Source organism: Panthera onca, chromosome C2, assembly GCF_046562875.1.
Source record: "Panthera onca isolate mPanOnc1 chromosome C2, mPanOnc1 haplotype 2, whole genome shotgun sequence".
NCBI classification, from domain to species: domain Eukaryota; kingdom Metazoa; phylum Chordata; class Mammalia; order Carnivora; family Felidae; genus Panthera; species Panthera onca.
The window spans coordinates 34,845,750-34,868,443 of record NC_138347.1 but is presented as its reverse complement, the minus strand read 5'-3'; the positions used below and the strand labels follow the sequence as shown (position 1 = coordinate 34,868,443).

The window sequence follows — 22,694 nt, the reverse complement described above, 5'->3', positions numbered from 1 at the left end:
CCAGGTTGTCCAATTTGTTGGCATATAATTTTTCATAGTATTCCCTGATAATTGTTTGTATCTCTGAGGGATTGGTTGTAATCATTCCATTTTCATTCATGATTTTATCTATTTGGGTCATCTCCCTTTTCTTTTTGAGAAGCCTGGCTAGAGGTTTGTCAATTTTGTTTATTTTTTCAAAAAACCAACTCTTGGTGTCGTTGATCTGCTCTACCGTTTTTTTTAGATTCTATATTGTTTATTTCTGCTCTGATCTTTATTATTTCTCTTCTTCTGCTGGGTTTAGGCTGCCTTTGCTGTTCTATTTCTATTTCCTTTAGAAATAGGTGTGCTGTTAGATTTTGTATTTGGGATTTTTGTTTCTTGAGATAGGCCTGGATTGCAATGTCTTTTCCTTTCAGGACTGCCTTCGCTGCATCCCAAAGCATTTGGATTGTTGTATTTTCATTTTTGTTTGTTTCCATATATTTTTTGATTTCTTCTCTAATTGCCTGGTTGACCCACTCATTCTTTAATAGGGTGTTCTTTAACCTCCATGCTTTTGGAGGTTTTCCAGACTTTTTCCTGTGGTTGATTTCAAACTTCATAGCATTGTGGTCTGAAAGTATGCATGGTATAATTTCAATTCTTGTATCCTTATGAAGGGCTGTTTTGTGACCCAGTATATGATCTATCTTGGAGAATGTTCCATGTGCACTCGAGAAGAAAGTATATTCTGTTGCTTTGGGATGCAGAGTTCTAAATATATCTGTCAAGTTCATCTGATCCAATGTATCCTTCAGGCCCTTGTTTCTTTATTGACCGTGTGTCTAGATGATCTATCGATTTCTGTAAGTGGAGTGTTAAAGTCCCCTGCAGTTACCACATTCTTATCAATAAGGTTGCTTATGTTTGTGAGTAATTGTTTTATATATTTGGGGGCTCCGGTATTTGGCACATAGACATTTATAATTGTTAGCTCTTCCTGATGGATAGACCCTGTGATTATTATATAATGCCCTTCTTCATCTCCTGTTACAGCCTTTAATTTAAAGTCTAGTTTGTCTGATATAAGTATGGCTACTCCAGCTTTCTTTTGGCTTCCAGTAGCATGATAAATAGTTCTCCATCCCCTCACTCTCAATCTAAAGGTGTCCTCAGGTCTAAAATGAGTCTCTTGTAGACAGCAAATAGATGGGTCTTGTTTTTTTATCCATTCTGATACCCTATGTCTTTTGGTTGGCGCATTTAATCCATTTACATTCAGTGTTATTATAGAAAGATACGGGTTTAGAGTCATTGTGATGTCTGTATGTTTTATGCTTGTACCGATGTCTCTGGTACTTTGTCTGACAGGATTCCCCTTAGGATCTCTTGTAGGGCTGGTTTCGTGGTGACAAATTCCTTCAGTTTTTGTTTGTTTGGGAAGACCTTTATCTCTCCTTCTATTCTAAATGACAGACTTGCTGGATAAAGGATTCTCGGCTGCATATTTTTTCTGTTCATCACATTGAAGATCTCCTGCCATGCCTTTCTGGCCTGCCAAGTTTCAAAAGAGAGATCAGCCACGAGTCTTATAGGTCTCCCTTTATATGTGAGGGCACGTTTATCCCTTGCTGCTTTCAGAATTTTCTCTTTATCCTTGTATTTTGCCAGTTTCACTATGATATGTCGTGCAGAAGATCGATTCACGTTACGTCTGAAGGGAATTCTCTGTGCCTCTTGGATTTCAATGCCTTTTTCCTTCCCCACTTCAGGGAAGTTCTCAGCTATTATTTCTTCAAGTACACCTTCAGCACCTTTCCCTCTCTGTTCCTCCTCTGGGATACCAATTATGTGTATATATTATTTCTTTTTAGTGTATCACTTAGTTCTCTAATTTTCCCCTCATACTCCTGGATTTTTTTATCTCTCTTTTTCTCAGCTTCCTCTTTTCCCATAATTTTATCTTCTAGTTCACCTATTCTCTCCTCTGCCTCTTCAATCCGAGCCATGGTCGTTTCCACTTTATTTTACATCTCGTTTAAAGCATTTTTCAGCTCCTCCTGACTGTTCCTTAGTCCCTTGATCTCTGTAGCAAGAGATTCTCTGCTGTCCTCTATACTGTTTTCAAGCCCAGTGATTAATTTTATGACTATTATTCTAAATTCACTTTCTGTTATATTATTTAAATCCTTTTTGATCAGTTTATTAGCTGTTGTTATTTCCTGGAGATTCTTTTGAAGGGAATTCTTCCGTTTGGTCATTTTGGATAGTCCCTGGAGTGGTGCGGACCTGCAGGGCACTTCCCCTGTGCTGTCTTGAATAACTGGAGTTGGTGAGCGGGGCCGCAGTGAGACCTGATGTCTGCCCCCAGCCCACCGCTGGGGCCACAGTCAGACTGGTGTGTGCCTTCTCTTCCCCTCTCCTAGGGGCAGGATTCACTGTGGGGTGGCGTGGCCCTTCTGGGCTACTTGCACACTGCCAGGCTTGTGGTGCTGGGGTCTGGCGTATTAGCTGGGGTGGGTAGGCAAGGTGCACGGGGGCAGGAGGGGCAGACTTAGCTCGTTTCTCCTTAGGTGATCCACTTCAGGAGGGGCCCTGTGGCAGTGGGAGGGAGTCAGACCTGCTGCCTGAGGGGTGGCTCCGCAGAAGCACAGCATTGGGTGTTTCCTCGGAGCAAGCAAGTTCCCTGGCAGGAACTGGTTCCCTTTGGGATTTTGGCTGGGGGATGGGCGGGGTGATGGCGCTGGCAAGCGCCTTTGTTCCCTGCCAAACAGCTCTGTCGTCCCCTGGCTCAGCAACTCTCCCTCCCTTTGTCCTCCAGCCTTCCCGCTTCCGAGCAGAGCTGTTCACTTATGACCTCCCAGATGCTAAGTCGCGCTTGCTTCGGAACACACTCCATCCAGCCCCTCCGCTTTTGCCAGCCAGACTCGGGGGCTCTGCTTGGCCGGCAGGCTGCCCCTCTGCCCCGGCTCCCTCCCGCCAGTCCGTGCAGCACGCACCGCCTCGCCGCCCTTCCTACTCTCTTCCATGGGCCTCTCATCTGTGCTTGGCTCCAGAGACTCTGTTCTGCTAATCCTCTAGCGGTTTTCTGGGTTATTTAGCCAGGTGTAGGTGGAATCTAAGTGATCAGCAGGACGCGCGGTGAGCCCAGCGTCCTCCTATGCCGCCATCTTCCAACGATCTCCCGGGATGCATTTTTTAAAAAAATCAGAAGATTCACTTCATAACAAATAAAAATATTGTATAAATTAGACAAAGCGTCTAGTCATTATCTGTTGCAGATTGTGTTTTCACTTTATACATTGCTTGTCTGCATAACATGCATCAAAATCAGATTTTGACTCTTTTGTACTGTTTATGGCATATGGTGTGTGCTTAAGAAATATATGGAGAAGAAATATAGATAAGAATATAGGCATAGACATAGGCACAGATACAGCAAGCAGTATAATCAAAGACTAATCCTTTACAAAAACAAATGCAAAGCAATTCTCAGGCCCAGGAAGTCATAGCTCCTTAGGGCAATGTTTTCCTATCTGAAAATGGTAACACTTGTACTGTGTATTATACTCTAAGGTAAACAGATACAGCTTAAGACCAAAGAAGACTCACCAAGGGCAGTTGGCGAAGGGGGGTTGATCTGGCCACTGAAAGCCTTGCTCAGCCATACTCAGGCCTGTGGGTATCAAAATTTCTGCAAGTTGGGCCCCAGAAGCTACAACTTTTCTTTCATTTGCCTTCCATTTCCATAGACTTCACTGAAAATGGATTTTTTTTTGGGGGGGGTATAAATTTGCACATCGCCTTCAAGTTAGCATGAACAAGTGTATTACTTACTATAAAGGACCCCAGGCTCACTGTAGAACCCAGGTTACACCATACCTAGTATCTATTTTCATCCTCAAATGCTTTTTCTTTCTCTGTAGACAAAAACAACTTTCAAGGCAAAATTAGTTTCAAACATTTATAAGATCATTGTTAAACTATATTGAAATCACATATATGTACAATCTGTAAAAAACAAAAAATTCTGAAGATCCTAAATGGATCTGAACATCCATCAGTGACTTGTTTATGAATTTATATTTTTTCACTATCACACTATTCCCAAGGGCAATGTAAATCATGTTCTGAACTTAAATATTTTCCTCTCACACTCTTCTCAAAATAAGACCTCATCACTGTCTCTGAGAGTTAAAGGAGGTGAGGTAATGAATAGCAGAGGTGATGTGAGAACTCCAAGAGAGTTTAGAAATGTAAATACTGTACAGCAAATGAACAAACCACCAGGAGAATAAATTATAATAAAAATAAATATATACATATATATTTAAAACACATATACATAACACACACATATATATGAAAAATATATATGAATATTAGATTGTTCCTCAGTCTCCTTGCCTTCATGGATAAATAATCTATGTTTCTTTTTTTCTCATAATTTAGATTTATATTAAATATAATTTATATTAATTTATAATATTTAGACACAAAAGTATTATGGTTAAAATTATTTAGCTAGAAGTGCATTTTTATTTTAATAATGGCCATTTGACAATGCCATTAAGTGTTTTCTCTCAAATATTTTCTGTGTCTAGACAGTATATAAGTATTTGAAAGTATACTGACTCAACCAAAGCACCTTTAAATGGACAACACTGTAGAATGCATAACATAATCTAAGTCCACTTTCTTCTTAAATTCTTAGAAGAAAGAGATTTTTTTTTTCTTTTCCACACTCAACTCCCTTTTTCATTTTCTCCCTGATTCACTGGCCCTGTGCAAACTTCCTCACTATAAACAAATTCCTTCCTCCTTTTTTTAACTTTCTGTTTACTAAATACAGTGGTTAAAGAGTAGATAAGGAGATACAGAAACATCTTAGCTCTATAAATTCTATCTCATATCTTCAGATCCTGTCCTATCACTGGGATTTTGTGATGTCCCATGTAAATAACTATTTAAATACAATTAAGAGAATGGAGGGAGGGTTAGTCACAATTCAAAAATAGTGACAAAATAGTCTGCAATATCTAAGCAACTTAGTTTTACTGCATTTCTTCTGCTTTGTTTCTAAGGATCTATTCCGACAGATCTCTTGCCCAATGTAGAAGACCCCAGGGAATCTGAAGTGCCAATGGTTACTTTTGGTGCAAGAAAAGGGTGGGATTGGGAAAAATTCCCCAAAGCCTAGTTTCATCAAACTTTCTTTCATGTTAGTAGTTGTGCTTCAATGATTAGGTGCCCCTAGGTGACTTTTCCATGACATTCATATTATTGTGCTTTTAACTTTTTCACAGTGCTTTCATTTTTTTTTTTTTTTCCATTTCATAAGTTTCACATCTCTTTGAGTGCCTGGAGTGACTATACCATATATTGTGCTTATCGTAGCTTACACAAAACTCTCTATTTTGGTAACATTTAAGATGTCCTTTGTTGTGACACATTTTGGCAATTTGGGCAAAGAAAAAGAAAGCATTCACTAATATAGTGTATTTGGAAATAGGTACAATAAGCTAGCTTTGCATAATGCTACTCAAATCAAAAGGTTTAATTTACGGAATGAATGACTACACAATGTAGTCTTTAAATATATAAAGAAAAAAAGCCCTCTAAAAATGAAAAGGAACTTGGGCACCTTTTTTTTTTTTTTTTTTTTTTTTTGCACAAATTCCTTAGAAGCTTTCATGAACTCATCTTTCTTTCTCGAGGTAATTATGTTTAAAAAGAAACCTGCAAAAAGCTAAATAATTGATCTGTATAGGCTTAAATGGAAACATGTACCTTGTCATCAATGGGGGAGGGGGAATGGCAGGTTTTAAAGGCACAAATATCATTGAAGCATTTATCATACTTGGAAGGATAGTGTTAATGGGAAGACTTCCTATGTTCATGTGATTTGCTTTTGTAGAACAAGATATATGTTAAATTATTCAATGGTTGATTGTGAGGGTTGCTTGATTTTGATTTGACATTTTTAGTTCCAGCACTGAGATTTTAACAATAACTTGTAAAATAGAGTTCCAAAATTGTGATATGAAAATAAACTTTATCAGAATAAAAGTAATATCAAAACCAGTGTCTGATTCCTCCCATGAACACATCATTCCCACAGGAACAGTGGGATATGCAAATAAATTGATATATATGTACAAACACATCTACTTCATTTTTTTTTTATATTTAGTTATTTTGATAGAGAGAGCATGAAGGGGTAGGGCCAGAGAGAGAGGGAGGCAGAGAATCTCAAGCAGGCTCCACACTACCAGCACAGAGCCTGATGTGGGGCTCGATCTCACAAACCGTGAGATTATGACCTGAGCTGAAATCAAGACTCAGATGCTTAACCAACTGAGCCACCCAGGTGCCCCAAAAAACATCTGCTTTAGAAGTCCTTACATTACTGTGTGGGTGGGGAATAGGTTATATCACACCATTTCATTTTTAAATTATGTCTGGTTTATATTAAAATAAATTTATTTCAAAAGTCTCAGTCTTTTCAATATTATGAAGAAGATACATTCACATTAATTAACAGGAATCACTTATATAACACTTATTATGTGCCAGGCTCTGTACTAAGCATTTTATATGAAAAATTCTTTTAATTATCTCAAGAACTGAATGAGGTGTGTTCTATCACTGTGTCCACAGTACAGATGAGGAAACAAAGCACAGAGAGTTTAAGGGATTTAAACTTTGTCAGGCTCAGTGTCCACACTCTGAACACTACATTATGCTGTCTCTAGGTATGTCTTAGATGCACATTTTATAGTAGAAGTGTGTAATGTAGATGAAAGGTTGAAAACATGTTTGATTATCATCTACATGCTAAATGAATGTAAGAATAGGGACACAGCAGGCTAAATCTGTCTTATTCACTCACATCTAGACCTAGAATACTGCAGTAAATAAAGTAATTGTTTAGTCTATTTTGGTGCATGAAAGAATCCCACCAGATAATTATTGGTGCCGCTCAACAGAGTCAAAGTCCCAAGTTTTTAGTTATGATCATGCTGGATCCACTGGTGATAGAAACAGAACTTATCAGTTCATTTTACAAATATAAATACATAGTTGGTTGGACCAACTAAATAAAAAAGAACAGAAAAGACCCCACTCCACCCCCCCAAAAAAAAAGTTTCACAGAGTGTGCTTTTGCCTAAATATTACTGATCTAAGCTTCCCTCTAACATTCTAGAATTCTAAGGAGGATAAAATAAGATAAACTTTTCTCTTAGTTCATTCTCTTTCCCTTGTATCCTCCTTGCCACCAGCCTTGTTTTTTGTTTGTTTGTTTGTTTGGTTTTTTTTTTTTTGGACTAAATAACTCATATCAGCTTGCTTTTCTCTTTCTTATTTTTGTTGGTTTTTTTTTCCCCTTGAAATGGAAAGCAACTGAGTGTTCCATTTATTCAGACATGCAACACAAATATCTATAGCATCTTTCTTCAAACCTGCTACATCTCCAATTTTAACCCACAATTAAATCAAACATTTTATTGAGAAAATAGATGCAATCAGACAAAATCACCTCATTTTTACAGATTCATCAATCTAACTGCCAATGTCCTCATGTATCTGGCCTCTTCTCTGTTTTTGCTTCTACTGAGAGAAATAGACTCTTGGGTACATCCTAATTCATCCCTCTTGCCTATTTAAAGACAAATGTGCTGCAATTATTCCTTCGATCTCCTGCGCCATTAATTTCTTCCTCACTCTAAAACCATTTCCATCAGCATGCAAACAAGTCTTAGTTGTACCTATTTGTAAAAAGAAAAATATCACTTGACCCTAGATCATTTCCTCTGTCACAACAAAACTTCTTGACCAAGTACATCAAGAAGTCTCAACTTCTTTACCTTCCACTCTAATGTCACCCCACTCATATGACTAAAACGTTTTAATAGCTGCTACTGCACTTAGGAAAAAATCGAAATTCCTTACCGGGACCTACAATATTTTAAAGAATTTGGCTTCTACTTATCTCTCCCTACTTCATCCTCCTTTAATCGCACTCATAATGCTCTGCACCCACTCACCTTTCTTCTGTCCCTTGAAAATTCAAGTTCTCCCCTCCCTTAAGGTCAGTATCTGCTATTGTTTCTGCCTGGAACACTTAACATCCTGAGTATCAAATAGCCTCTTACTCTTTGTTCAGGTCATATCAAATATCATCTCTTTAGAGAGGCTCTCCTGATAGTACTATGTAAGAGGCTTATATTATCTATCTACAGCTGTGTAACTAATCACTTCAAAATGTAGCAGTTTAAAATATCTGCTCCACTCAATTAATGCTTCCTGTGACTATCTCTTATGCCCAAGTTCAGCCAATAATAGGATAGTTAAGAATAGCTAGGAAGACCACAATTAACAACTGTGTCCATTCGATACACCCCACTCAGTTCTAGTGTACAGTTCTTACAAGGAAAGGGATGGCATCCGAAACTCAGACGTTTGTCCTACTTTTTTTTTTTTTTTTTTTTTTTTTCACTTCAAGATACTGGGTCTTTGCCTCTTCTTTAATGAAATTTTCAGGAAGTTATTAGCCGAGATTAATTCTGAAATATTAACTCATTTAACTTCAGTACTCTAAACTTATCACAGGATTCATATGTTCATAGATTTAAATAGAGAAAACATAAATCTAAAATTTAGGTGCATATGGTTTTTCAGGGAGAGGCATAAGTAGAAAGCAAAGTACAAATAGCAAAGACCAGAGAAAAGCATATACCTAACGTCCACTTTTTACTTCTTTATACCTAGCCATAAAGGCTCTAGAGAAATCTCAAGTTTCATGTGCTTGTATAATCCACATGACACTGTACCATGTGAAAAAAAATAAACTGTAACACCTGGGATGGCTGTTTAACATGCTACATAAGAAATGCCATGGCTTCCTTGTTTCTGCCCTATGGGGCAGGTATTTCCAGTTGGGACTTTCCCCAACAAAAGGACCTTAAAACACTTGTCCTATAGCCACAAGATGCATAAAGAAAACAGACAAATATTTCTGGAGATGGAATGACAGAGAATTGTCACATCTCGTCAGCATTTGGCAGCATAATGGAGAAGAGTAAAACTTCCCATAGAACTCAATTGATAAAGACTCAGTACTTAAATACTGCTTTGAAGATGTGTATAATAAAATACCAGCGTAATGGGGTGCCTGGAATGCCTGGTGAGGCAGAGCTTTAATTTGTTTTACTGAGCATAGTACCAGCTGCTTCTCTGTTTAGGCAGAGGTAAAAAAGTCATCCTAAAGCCATTCTTCTCTATTCTGTGTAGTTATGCAGTTATACAAATGTAAGGCACAGTCATTCCTAACTGAACAAATCTGTTAGATTTAGCAGGGCTGCACCTAACTCTTGGTAATCAGAGCCTCAGAAGTGGGTGCACCAATTTACATAAGGAACTCTTGGTGAACGAAGGAGGGGAAATTTGAACCACTTCTCCCTGAGGCTAAAAAGTAAGGAAAACTATTTAATGGAGGGAGGTCACCCTGACTAAATTCTGACAGCCACTGACACCCCAAGCCCCTAAGGGAAATTCACTGGGAGGGAAGAGAAAAATATGTTTGATCTGGGATCAGCAGGATTCCTTAAAGAGGCAAGGCTACAACTGTCCTGGTTTATGACTGTAGAAATAGTGACTGAAAGCTATGAACTTTGGGCTCAAATATGGAACACCAGCATAGTTTGCACAAAGATCTAAACCATCTAATAAGCCATCACTAGAGAACCAATCATATTCAATAGTAACTCTATAGTGGGAAAAGTGCAATGAACTGATTGGACCCTTCTGGTATTCCCTCTCTACCTGGCTTTCAGAAGCGGGGCTGACTTGTGGGCCTGGCAAAGCCTTGCATGTCCCATGTCTTCCTGGCATAGTTTGTATTTGTGTACAGACTGCTCAGGATTATATTGTTGAAATATGACGGTACAAGATGATGCTAATGACATAGTAAGAAATTGAGCCCAGAATCCAGATCCAGGAGATGTGCTAAAAATAATTTTTACAGTCATATAATGCTATTGTTTAGAGTTCTAGGATATGGTTAGGGTTTAAGAAACCTGGTGTGGTGGACAGATGCTAAGATGACCCTCCAATAATTTCCACCACCTGATGTCTCCTTGTGTCCATGCCTTTATGTAAATCCTCATCTTTGAGTGAGGGTGGGACTTGTGATGTGCTTCTAGCCAAAGAACTTTGGACAGGTGATAGGATATCACTCTCATGATTATATTACATTACACAAAACTCCATTTAAGCAGATCAGAGAGACGGGGAAATCTCACTGATGGCTTGATGACGTAAGCAGTCATGTTGAGGAAGTATATGTGACCAAGAACTGGGGGTAGCCTGTAGGGATTCCAACCATCCTTTAGGACCTGTGGGTGGCCTCCAGATGACACCCAGCAAAGCCAGCCTCTGTCATATAGCTACAAGCAAATCAATTCTGCCAACAAACTAAATGAGCTTCGAAGTGGGTTTTTCTCCAAATGAAAACATAGCCCAATGGGCACTCTGCAGCTTTATGAACCCCTAAGCAGAGGACCCATTAAGCCTTGTCCAGACTCCTGACCCACAAAAACTGTGAAATAAGAAATATGTTTGTTTTAAGTCACTAAGTTTGAAGTAATCTGTTATACAGCAATAGACCATTATTTTACTATTATACTTGGTAAACCCCACTGAGGACTTCCCCAGCCTGCCAGGCTCCACCATAGACAGGCAGATGACCCTTGCTGGGATACAAATATATTTCCCATGAGAAAAATGGATCCTGGAGAAGCCTCACTGGGGAACTTTACCCAGACTAATATTTTCTCACATGTTTTTCGTGAGAATGTATTTCTTGAGCTTACTGTATAAAACATAATTCTGTAAGATATAAGAGTAAGACTGATATTTTTTTATCAGTTCTCAAAACTCCACAGAACAAATTCATGTTTCTTTCTTTAACAGCTCCTAGAGTTAAAGGTATTATATACTGAGTGTTTGTGTCCCTTCAAAATTCATGTGTTGAAACTCCACTCTCCAATGTGATGGTATTAGGAGGTGAAGCCTTTGGGAGGTAATAAAGATTAAGTGAGGTCATGACAGTAGAACCCTTATAGGATTAGTACCCTTATAAGAATCATGAGATCATTTTTTTCCTCTCTCTATTCTTCATCATGTAAAAGTGCAACAAGAAGTTGGCAGTTTGCAACCCAGAAGAGTGCTGTCACCAGGACCTGACCATGGTGGCACTGTGATCTCAGACTTGCAGTCTCCAGAACTGTGAGAAATATACTTTGGTTGTTTATAAGCCACCCCAATCTATGGTACTTATGTCACAGCAGCCTGAACAGACTGAGACATGGAGAATAGAAGTGAAGTTCTAAGTAAAGGAAACTAATATTAAAATAGTAAAAAAGGAACCATTTTCCTAATCCCTACTTCCTACTTCTTGTGGTTATTATCAGTTAAAAATCTTTAGCAATCCTCGAAGGAGTTTTGTGCATAAGAAACCCATATGATATTGGGTTATGCATAAAGGAGACTTTAAGTGTGGTATACTAGAAATCATGTTCATATTCACAGAACTCGGTGAAAATTGGAAAAAGCAGAGAAATCCTCAGAGACATATCAGACACATCACCTTTCATATTTAATTTATATGTGATTGACTGGATATATTCTTATTATAATTATTTTTATTGCCTATCACAAGAACTAACCCCCCCTATCCTTGTACTGCCCATCAAAGATCTGGACACATCTCAAGGGTTCAGGGTGGGAACAGGCCTCAGATTTCTATAATTCAACGAAAGGCCTCTATATCCTCATTTATGTTCTAAGCTCTGAGAAAACTCCTGGAAAGCCTATCTCCTCCCCAGTTTGTCTGCCTTCTTCTCTACAAGTTTAGGCTTAAAGAGAACACAAACCAACAAAGACAGGGTGGAAATTGTCTTTTGGGGTCCTGATCACACTTCACTTCTTGGCCCTGACACATGAAAGTGGTCAAGAATTCCACAAGCAAAGAGTTCAGAACTCAGAACACAAAATCTGGCAAACTTCTTGAGTTTTAGGGAGAAGCAAGCAACAGACTTCTCACATCTTCCCCATTCACTGGTTTAAACAGAACACAATTTAATAGTGGTAGAATGTCTTGCCACTTGATCCCAAGTTAAATACCCTCCCCCATAGCTTTACTCATATAGAGATACCTTAGGTAGTAGACAATATCTTACAATTAGCCTTTGGGAGGCTGCATCTAGAACCAGCAGTTCTAGAGTGAACTGCATCTAGTTCTGCATCTAGAACCAGCAGTTCAGAGTGAACAGAACCAGGTAAGCAACAATATTAATATAACACTCTTAATTCTGCCCGAGTATGCCACAAGTTATGGATAACTTTTCTCTCTAGGGAGAAGAAAGGAAGATAATTGTTTTATTAGAAATAGTAGCATAGCAATAGAAACAGGCAGGTAAATTCCTGAAACTAGAGGTAGAGGGGAAAGAAAACATTTAGCCCTCCCCCTTGCCAAGCTTCTATCCTGCTCCTTTGACCCCTCTCAGACTAACTCTCAGGCAACAGGTATTACCACTGCCTTTTGGGATATGGGTTAATAAATCTTCCCACTACTCTATCCATAACGAAGAGAAGTCCTCAGTTTTGTTGATGTTGGGGTAATTATTTTCTGTTTGCCAAGCTGGATCTCTGAATTCATTTTTTTTTCTTGAATACATTTTCATCCCAAAGGAAACATTGTTTTTCAAGGTGATTCAATTCTCCTAGACCATACAGATTTTGTGGTATTATTGGATTAAATAGGCCTTATGGGTTTACCTTGGGAACCTGGACACCATTTATAACATTTTCTGTGGGGGGAATGCATTTCAAGCTGTAAACTACCAGATCTACAAAAAGCTCATTAGTAAGCCAGAAATGCTCTTTCTTCTCTTTGCCTTACCTTTGCCTGTGAGAAAAGCAACCACAATGGTACGAACTGCATTCTTTTAACTAACTTCTTTTATCAGCTGGAATGCTTTTGTCTGTAAGTAACAGAAGACCCTGCTAAATGTGGCTTAAAAAATAAGGACATTTATTATGACATTCAGGAGGAAGTCCAGCGAGAAACAGATCTAAGCATTGGCTCAGCAGCCTAACAATGCCTTAAAGTACCTAAGCTCATTCTAACCTCTGGCTTGCCTTGCTCTGCCTGTCACAAACTTCCTCATCCCCAACCCCTTAGGCAGCAGTAACTCTATGCATTAAATCCTCATAACAACATCCAAAGGCTGGAAAGGAAAGGGAACTGAGGAGTTTTCTCCTTAGCGCGTATTTCTTTTATCAGGAAAAATACTTTTTCCAGAAGCCTTGCAACAGACTTTTTTTTATGTCCTCTTGGCCAAAACTCGGTTACATACAAATTCCAAATGAATCTCTGGTTGAAAGGGGAATGATACTATGGCGATATCCTTCATATTTTACACCTGAGCTAGAAGTGAACTCATCTTTCCTGAGCACATTTTTCCCAAACTTGAACAAAATTGGGGTTTGATCAGGGAAGAAGAGAGGACTGGTTGTTGGTAGGTAACCAATAGCATATGTCACATTGTAATTTTACTCCCATTTATTTCCTCTTGCTTAAGAGGTTTACTCTAGACCGGTAACATATGGCACTGGGCTGTGAAGATGAGACTTTAATGGGATACAAAGCACATTAACAAAATGTGTGCTAAATTGCAATGCTATGGTTGTGCTGCAAATTCAATGTTGTGAAATTATATTCCTGATTAGACAGTATAAATAGTGCAATGCCAGTTTGGATGTTACAGTGATTCATTGAGTTTAAAGACATAACGTGGAAAACTCCCTAGTGCTAACAATGCTTACTTTTCACTGACCTATGTCCAATAAGCCAAAAGATAAAACATGTGAAATTCACATATAAACAAGAATGTTAGTTATATGCCACTTACTGTACAGATGGTCCCCAACTTACAATGGTTTGACTTATGATTTTTCAGCTTTATGATAGTGTGAAAGTGATACACATTTAGTAGAAACTTTATTTTGAATTTTGAATTTTGATCTTTTCCCAGGCTAGTAACATGCAGTCCAATGCTTTCTAGTGATGCTCGGCAATGGCAGTGAGTCAGAGCTCTGTCAGCCATGGGATCATGAGGGTAAACAACTGATACATTTACAACCATGTTGCACCCACACAACTATTCTGTTTTTCACTTTCAACACAACATCCAATAAATTACATGAAATACTCAACATTTAATTATAAAATAGGTGTTGCATTAGATGATTTTGCCCAACTGCAGGCTAATGTAAGTGTTCTGAGCACATTCAAAAGACTAGGCTAAGCTATGCTGTTCAGTAGGTTAGGTATATTAAATGCATTTTCAACTAATGATATTTTCAACTTACAACATTTATCAGGGTTTTATCAGGACATAACCCTATCATAAGTCAAGGAAGATGTGTACATTGAAATTATGGCAGCTTTTCTATGATTAATAACACAGGAAATGTCACTGATAGTCTAGGGACTATTAGCAATAGTTTTCTCAAAGCAATATCCCGTGAATTAGAGTCAGATATAACCAACAATACAGTCACCAAAGACATCCTTCTTCAGTAATACTCTTAGACACCTATTTAATAAAGACCATTGCTCCTTTTGTAAAGATCATACTCCTTATCACAAGGTTGCGTAAAAATAACTCACAACTTAGAAACGTATCTTAGGTCATCTTCTTTGTCTCAACAAGAGTGTGCAGCTCCCACCATAGGACCCAAAGAGAGGAGAGGTGAGTTCTAAACCCACTCAACTCCAGTGAAGTAATCTGATACAGGCTGGGTTACAGCCAGATTCAATTACTTATGCCTAAAACAAAGCTACAACATTTAAATACACAGAATCACAATGTCAACGTCTACTAGAATTTTCCTACGAATACAATGTGGTCCCTAGAAGAGAGGATAGTCCTTCTATAACCATATCCTGGTTGGGAACCTTGTGAAAAGATATGAGTCTAAGAGAGAGTATACCCTCTGTATTACCTCTCTCCTTTAACTTTGAAATATCACATAGTAATGAAAACTATGTGTCATTATGACTTTCTTTGACTTACTTCTCTTCCTATGTGGGGTTAGAGCAAGTGAAAGCAGGGGTTCCCATCATTCTTTATTGAATGCCAATAGTTCTTTCTTCCTTAACTTTAGTTGGAGAGTGAAGATAAAAGGATTATCAAAATGGGAGTCTTCTGACTTCATCAGATTTAATGTGTGTCTGAAAGGGAGGAAAGCAATGTTTAAAGAGCATATAATGTATCTTTTCTTTTTGCACAAAACCAAAGGAAGAATAAAATATAATAAAAAAGAAGTACACAGACCACATTTACATGGGAAATATTTTTTAACTACAGTGAAAACTGTTTTACAAATTTTAGTCATTAGCCATAAAGTTAGAGCAATCTTAAAATTAGAAATAAATAAACAATGTCGGGGTAACCTAAAGCTATTCGTGTCAATTCAACTTGAATTCCTAACAGTTGTGCAGTTTGCAATTAACAATCTAACACTGCATTGTCCTATCAAATTTGAATTATGATCTTAATCAATTTATCAATAATAATTTAATGGTTGTTCAGCACTAGGCTTAGCTCTTTTAAGGAATACAAAGGGACTATAAACACAATGCCTGCTTCAAGGAGTTTACATCATAGTCAAGGAGATGATTATTACACTTGAAACAATACAGCATAATGCAGCAACTATATAAATTAAATGCTAGATTTACATGCAATCTGAAATGTACACATGTTCATACACTTCTGATATTTTATTTCTCATCTATTTTCTTCTTTTGACTTTTTGTACATGCAGTTTCTCTCCATTAGCTTGGCTATTGGTCTTTATAACGTGGGTGAAGCACCAGGCTTAATGTACTGTAGATTTTATCTAAAGCTGGTGTCTGTGACAGTTTCTGTCTGCCTTTACAAAGCCCAAAATAAAACTAAGCTAAAGTATTCTTGAACTTTTTATAATGTGAATAACTTTCTGCTTGCTTAAGAATTGTTTGGAATAATTTCTCAGGAAAGAACAGATGTTGGTAAAGCTAAAGAACTAATTGGGTTTTGCACAGTTCTGTCAATACATGGGAAAGCTTCTGTCTATCTAGATACCTGCCAGAAAATAACAAAAGGTTTTCACTGACATGCAAAGCAAGAGTTCATTTAATTTTTCAGAATTCTATTTTTCAACTCTATGTTCATTAGTTAAGTTGATATTCTTTGTCCCTAATTATGTTGTTTTAGGTGCTGAAAGATTTATTTAAAAAATATGTATAACTAATTACAAAACTACATAGATATTTGTACTTAATTGGAAGATGGATAGAGGTAGCTTATTATGATTTTGCAAGGAAAAAAAAAAAAAAACAAAGCCCAAGTAACTATGATGTTTCAAATCCAAGAAAACTATGTATGCTTAAAAAAGTGAAATGTCTAGCTATAATTATTTCTTTTTACATCCAGGAATTAACCAACTAACTAAATATAACCTATATTAAATCAGTTCTACATCATAACCTCAACTTTAAAGTGGAAATCTTAGTAGACAAAAATCTTTTGCTAAGGAACTATTCAAAATATTTTCAAAAAGGTTTTATTCCTGCAACTAAGAAATTTGAATTAGAGATGCATAATAATAAAACATCTACTTAATGAGTTTTTTACATATTGATAGACAAATATGTAGAAAACGGTTTTAGTCTTGTTGAAACAAAATGGTCCTGATGTGCTTTATGTGTTCCTGACTTATTGTGAAATATATTTTAATTATTCAACAATTACTATCTTACCTATAAAAGGAAATTGTCTCTTTAAAGAAGTAGGATAAAAAAAAAAATAGGCCAACTTGTTTATGAAGCAAAGTATTTTCATCCACTTACTCATAGTTCTTGGCTTTTGACAGGATGTCTTTGACATCTGAAATGGAAATATTCACTCTATAATTACACAACTTTATATTCATATATATATATATATACGTATATATATATACGTATATATATATATATATATACGTATATATATATACATACTCATGCTAAAAAAATTAGATGAGCTTATTTGAATTGCATAGGCCATCCATTAGAATTGAGGAATTTATTCAGTTGGGTCTATAATTCCTAAGTATATCCTTATATGACATTGCAACTTTTTCCTGCCAAGTATTTGTACATAGTTGTTTTTTTTTTTAAGTTTATTTATTTATTTTGAGAGACAGAGTGAAGCCAGAGTGAGCCAGAGAGAAGCAGAGGGAGAGGGAGAGGGAGAGAGAGAATCCCAAGCAGGCTCCATGCTGTCAGTGCAGAGCCCAAAACAGGGATCAATCTCATGAACTGTGAGATCATGACTTGAGCTGAAATCAAGTGTTGAGCACTTAACCAACTGAGCCACCCATGGTCCCCTATCTATACATAGTTTAAAAGTTACAAAACTTTAATATATAGTTACATCTTTTGGCCACTTATTCCAAATAAGTCCCCATCAGAACAAAGGCAATTTATGCCTTGCATCATGATCCCTAGTAACTAAATTACAAAGGGATTAAAATGCACAGGTGATGAATGGTATAGATATACAAGGAATTTTTTTTTAATTTTTACATTTATTTATTTTTCAGAGGCAGAGAGAGATAGAGCACAAGTGGGGGAGGAGCAGAGAGAGAGGGAGACACAGATTCCGAAGCAGGCTCCAGGCTCTGAGCTGTTAGCACGGAGCCTGATGTGGGGCTTGAACTCACAAACCATGAGATCATGACCTGAGCCAGAGTCAGACGCACAACTGCCTGAGCCATCCAGGGGCCCCTACAAGCAATTTTTCATGCTGTGCTTTAATTTAAGAAGGGGACATGTATAAATGTTAGTTTGAAAAGCAGAAACTTTCAAATGATTTACAGTTTTCCTATATAAATACTGTGTATCCTAATCTCTTTTTCAGATTCAACTTTCTTGTGGGTCCAATGAGAATAAAATGGTTTCTAGAGAAGATTATATTTTTAGTTACTAAAATCTTATTACCTTTATTGAGATATATTTATTTTGAGACATTTAATCAACACTTAACTTATTACAACAAACCTCCTGTTCCTAACACCCCATTTATATTTTACCATTATTTAGGAAACATAGCTATCAAAATATTACAAAATAATGCATGTATTAGTCAAAGATGGCTACAATTATGCTAGATAACAAGCACCCCAAAAATCTGTGACTTGTAAAAACAAACATTAGGGCACCTGGGTGGCTCACTTGGTTAAGCGTCCAACTGGGGGTGAGGTCATGATCTCATGGTTTGTGGGTTTGAGCCCTGTGTTGGGGTCTGTGCTGACAGCTCAGAGCCTGGAGTCTGCTTCAGATTCTGTGTCTTCCTCTCTCTCCATATATAATCTAGGATACCGAGTTCCCATTGCTTTTTGTATTTCTCTGGTAGTACACACCATAGTCTAACTTCTGCATTATTTGACTTGTCATTTACTGAATGCCACCTGTCAGTCCTTCAGAAGCTCTATTTTGCATATTTCCTGCATCTTAGCAAACTACAAGCTCCCTCAGATCAAAGGCTGTCTTACTCATCTTTGGCTTCTCTGTGGGGCCTAGCACATCTCTTTCGCACAGTAGGTTCTCAATAATATTCACATTTTAAAAAATGGTTTTGTAAGAAAAGGTCTCAGTAATTTTTATTCATTTTGTCCAGGAGTTTCACAAAATGATATAAAATTTTACTCTAGGCTTCAGCAAAAGCACCTGGATCACAGACACTCAATAAACTGTAACGGGGTCATTAGAGGTAATTGGATCTATTTGAGCCAGGAAAAGACTGTGCCATTTGCCTTGAGGTATTTAAAATCAAAGATAGAACCTCATTTGTCTGGGATAATTTGAGTGTTGGTCTGCATAACAGTTGTGACCCCTTCAGACTATTATGGTTCTAAATTAAGGATTTTGAACATTCAACTAGTAAATGGTAAACTGACAAAAATTAGGGTATACACTCACTAACTTGTAACACATTATTTATATGATTACAGATGTCTCCAAAGTTATTAAATATTTTTACTTATATAGAATAAAGTAGCTAAAATATTATATTTATAAAGTTTTTTTAATCCTCATTGATCTTTTTCCTATCTTCCTTAACTACTGCTTTTATATGCCACTAATTGCCCAAAAACATAATGTAGCCCATTACTTCTTTATAGGCTAAAGAAATTTAAATTTTAAAGCTAGAAGAGACTAGAAACTATTGAATCTTATCTGTTAATTTCACACACTAGCAACTGAGGTGCATAAAAATCATTATTAAGGTCTTAACCTATCAGAAGTTAAATTGTGACTGGTCTCCTGACTCCTGATATAATATTTTTATTTTATCATCGTTTGCCTTTTTAAACTCTTCTGTTTTTCAAGATCTCTATGATGAGACTCCTTTATAAGTACTTGGATTTATTTCCAACTTTACCCTCAACACAAGTCTTTACTCAGGGTAATTGCCTTCCATTATACAAACTTCTGTTGGGAAAAGTCTTCCCTTAAATTCCCTGCTGTCCAACTCAAAGACTGTCCTTCCTTATGAAACAAACTCTGCTGTTCCAAATCGCAGTGACTCTGGAGACTTCAAAAGCAATATTTTTGTCATCTACAGGTTTAAAACTCTAACTTAGGTGCCTTACATAAAGACAACTTTCAAGCAGTTTATAATACAGCTGGGGAGAGTAAACGTGTTCATGCAAACAGGGCAAAAGATTATGAGTGTTCTAAAATGGTCACGGTGAGCTGTAGGAGCACAAATAAGAGGGGTATTTAGGTAATATCTGGTGTAAGCATTTAAAGATGGTAAAAAGTCTATAAAGAGGGAAGGACAATATGAGATGATAGGTAAGCATTGCTCAAAGGCAAGAGTTATACAGTGCAAAAGGAAAGCAGCAAATATCAAATTTGGCAGGGCCTTAGGGTTTGTTAAGCAGGGTAGTGAAGAAAGTGTAAAACAGGAGTAAGTCAGAGTGAAGCTTTATCTAGATAATATTAATTTCCAAGAAAAGGTACTTGAACTTCATTCAAGAACATGAAAAAATATGAAATATTGAGAGTATTTGAGCAATGCAATATCTTAGTCAGAATTTTGCTCAGGAAAATTAAACCAGCTAGAGTCTATAGGATGAACTGAAGAAGGACGTAACTCATGCCAAATAGACCAGTTGGGAATAGAATGCTATAGTTCAGGAAACGGTTAACAAGGGTCTGGACTAGAACAACAACTAGAAGAGAAAATAGGGGCTCAAACGTGTAACAACACTGGGATATAATCAATATGATTGGGTCATTGATTGGATATAGAGAAGAGAGAGAGAAGTAGTTAACAGACACGTCCATAGAGAAAGAAAGAAAAGAAAAAAGAAAAAACACAGAAGAACATCCAAGTATCACAGAGGAACATAATTACATTTTTAAAAAAGTATTGAGTTCTGGAGCACCTGGGTGGCTCAGTCAGTTAAGGGGCCAACTCTTGGTTTCAGCTCAGGTCATGATCTCACAGTTTGTGGTTTTGAGCCCCACATCAGGCTCTGTGCTGACAGTGCTTGGGATTCTCTTTGCCTTCCCCTCTCTCTGCCCCTCCCCTGCTTGCACTCTGTCTCTCTCAAAATAAATAAGTAAACAACAACAACAAAAAAAGTATTGATTTCTAAGTTAAATCCACAACATGCATATTATATGTCCCACAAATTAATATGTATATTTTAAATACAGCAGCAATTTAATGCTTAATTACATACTGACATTTTGTTTATTAATTGTTTCAGCCATTTCCATCTTCAACAATAGGAGATACTTTCTGAGGCAGGGAAAAAAGAGGAGTGGATGGAATGAACTGACATGTAGAAAATCATTACTACATTTCACGTTCAGCATAATATATATGCTGCTATTGGCATTTTACAGAAAAGGAAACTAAAGCACAAAACTATCAGCTAGATTGTATTTCCAGAGAAGATATAATGTGTCCCCATTTTTATTGACTCCCAGGACTTAGTGACTGTCAAAGTTATCAGTGAGTTGAGGTTCTGGGAAACAGATTTTGGCTGAATATAAGAAAACAAACAAACAAACAAACTTTTCAACAATTACAGCTGTGAAGTTCAAGAAGAGAACTGAGATCTATGGGGAAATTCTAATGAGTTTATGTAGGTATGCAATCTATAATCAAGGGAAATCACAAAAGTTTTGTCTCAAATTGTTTCAATATAATAATTGATATGTGAGTAAAGTACACAGAAGCAAATATTAGTATTTATGGACATATAATATATATTTGTATCTTTTTCTTATTAAAGGTTTTTCCTTGATTTTCCCAGAACCTCTTCATTAAGAAAACGATGCATATTTTTAAAATTTTAATGTTTATTTAACTTTATTATAATCTATGGAATGTATGTGAACTGTGTGTGACTTCCACAGTGTCTCTTTACTATCAGTCAGTAATAGCTTGACATGCAGAAACAGAAATGGTACCCTGTATAAAATGAAGGAAAGCTTCTTTGTCAATAGTCAGGTATATTTCAACAGCTAAATCCCTTCCAAAAACCCACAGCAAGGTATGATGAGATAGTAAGGGCTGAAGAATAAAAAACTTAGAGATCCACAGAGAAAAAGGCACAAATTCTTATTTAGGGCAAGAGAAAGTCTAAAACCCCCTAAGATTCTACTAGATTCCTTTTGGGGGGGGGGGAGTCTATGTCTAAAATAAGACTTAATCCCCTGGCTCTTGGAGTTCATCACAATGGCAGGAGCTGGGCAGATTCATGATAGTTAACTCTGGATCATACATAAGATTTCTTCAGCTATTTAGGGGTCTGCATCAGGGAGAATTAATATGCCTACATGTGTGATTTAATGCTATCCAAAAGTATATTTTTATTTTTCAAAAAGAGAAACTGAGACTGAGGGAAGCTAAGAAATATTCTGAACATTATAGAATGGGTCAAGCCAACATTTTCATTCAGACTCCAAAGTTCATAATCTTTACACTATACCAAGTAGTTGTAATCTTACCTAAGCAGGTAAAAGTTTTTCTTAAAAAAATGTTTCCAAATTAGGATTCATATTTCAATTCCCAATTTGTTTTACTATTTGAATGACTGTATAGATCATAAAACAAACCTCTGGATCTTATACTATCACTTGAACTTAACCTTTAATTCCTCTTGATATTTCTGCTTAAAAGTAGACTTTTCCCTCATTGATTTTTTTCTCATAAAATCTCAAAAATACTTTAATATTTATAAATTCTAACTCTTCTTGACCAAACCTTCAGATAAAATTAGGAAAAAAAAATTCAGAACTATTTACAAATTAACAACAATGCAAAAAACATAGAACACCCAGAAATGACAAATAAAGAAGAGGTCCCAGATATCAAACAAGAAAATTGCAGAATAAAGAGAACAAAATAGCAAGTAACTATTTAAAATACTGCTAACCAGAGGCCCCTGGGTGGCTCAGTCAGTTGAGGGTCTGACTCTTGATTTCAGCTCAGGTCATGGTCCCAGGATCATGGGATTGAGCCCTGTGTTAGTCCCTGTGCTGAGCATGGAGACTGCTTGAGATTCTCTCTCTCTCTCTCTCTCTCTGCCCCCTCCTCCACTTGCTCTTT

At 36.9% G+C, this 22,694-nt stretch overlaps 1 long non-coding RNA gene across 1 annotated transcript in view; it reads right to left on the bottom strand.

Annotated features, from left to right (window-relative positions):
• LOC132683851 (uncharacterized) overlaps positions 1-22,694 on the bottom strand; it is a 177,187-nt gene that overhangs the window by 105,639 nt on the left and 48,854 nt on the right. Inside the window, exons 3-4 of the long non-coding RNA XR_013557859.2 lie at positions 16,928-16,964; positions 15,108-15,265 (exon numbers count right to left, since the gene is read on the bottom strand). This is a non-coding gene — a long non-coding RNA (uncharacterized LOC132683851). The remainder of the gene's footprint in view (positions 1-15,107; positions 15,266-16,927; positions 16,965-22,694) is intronic.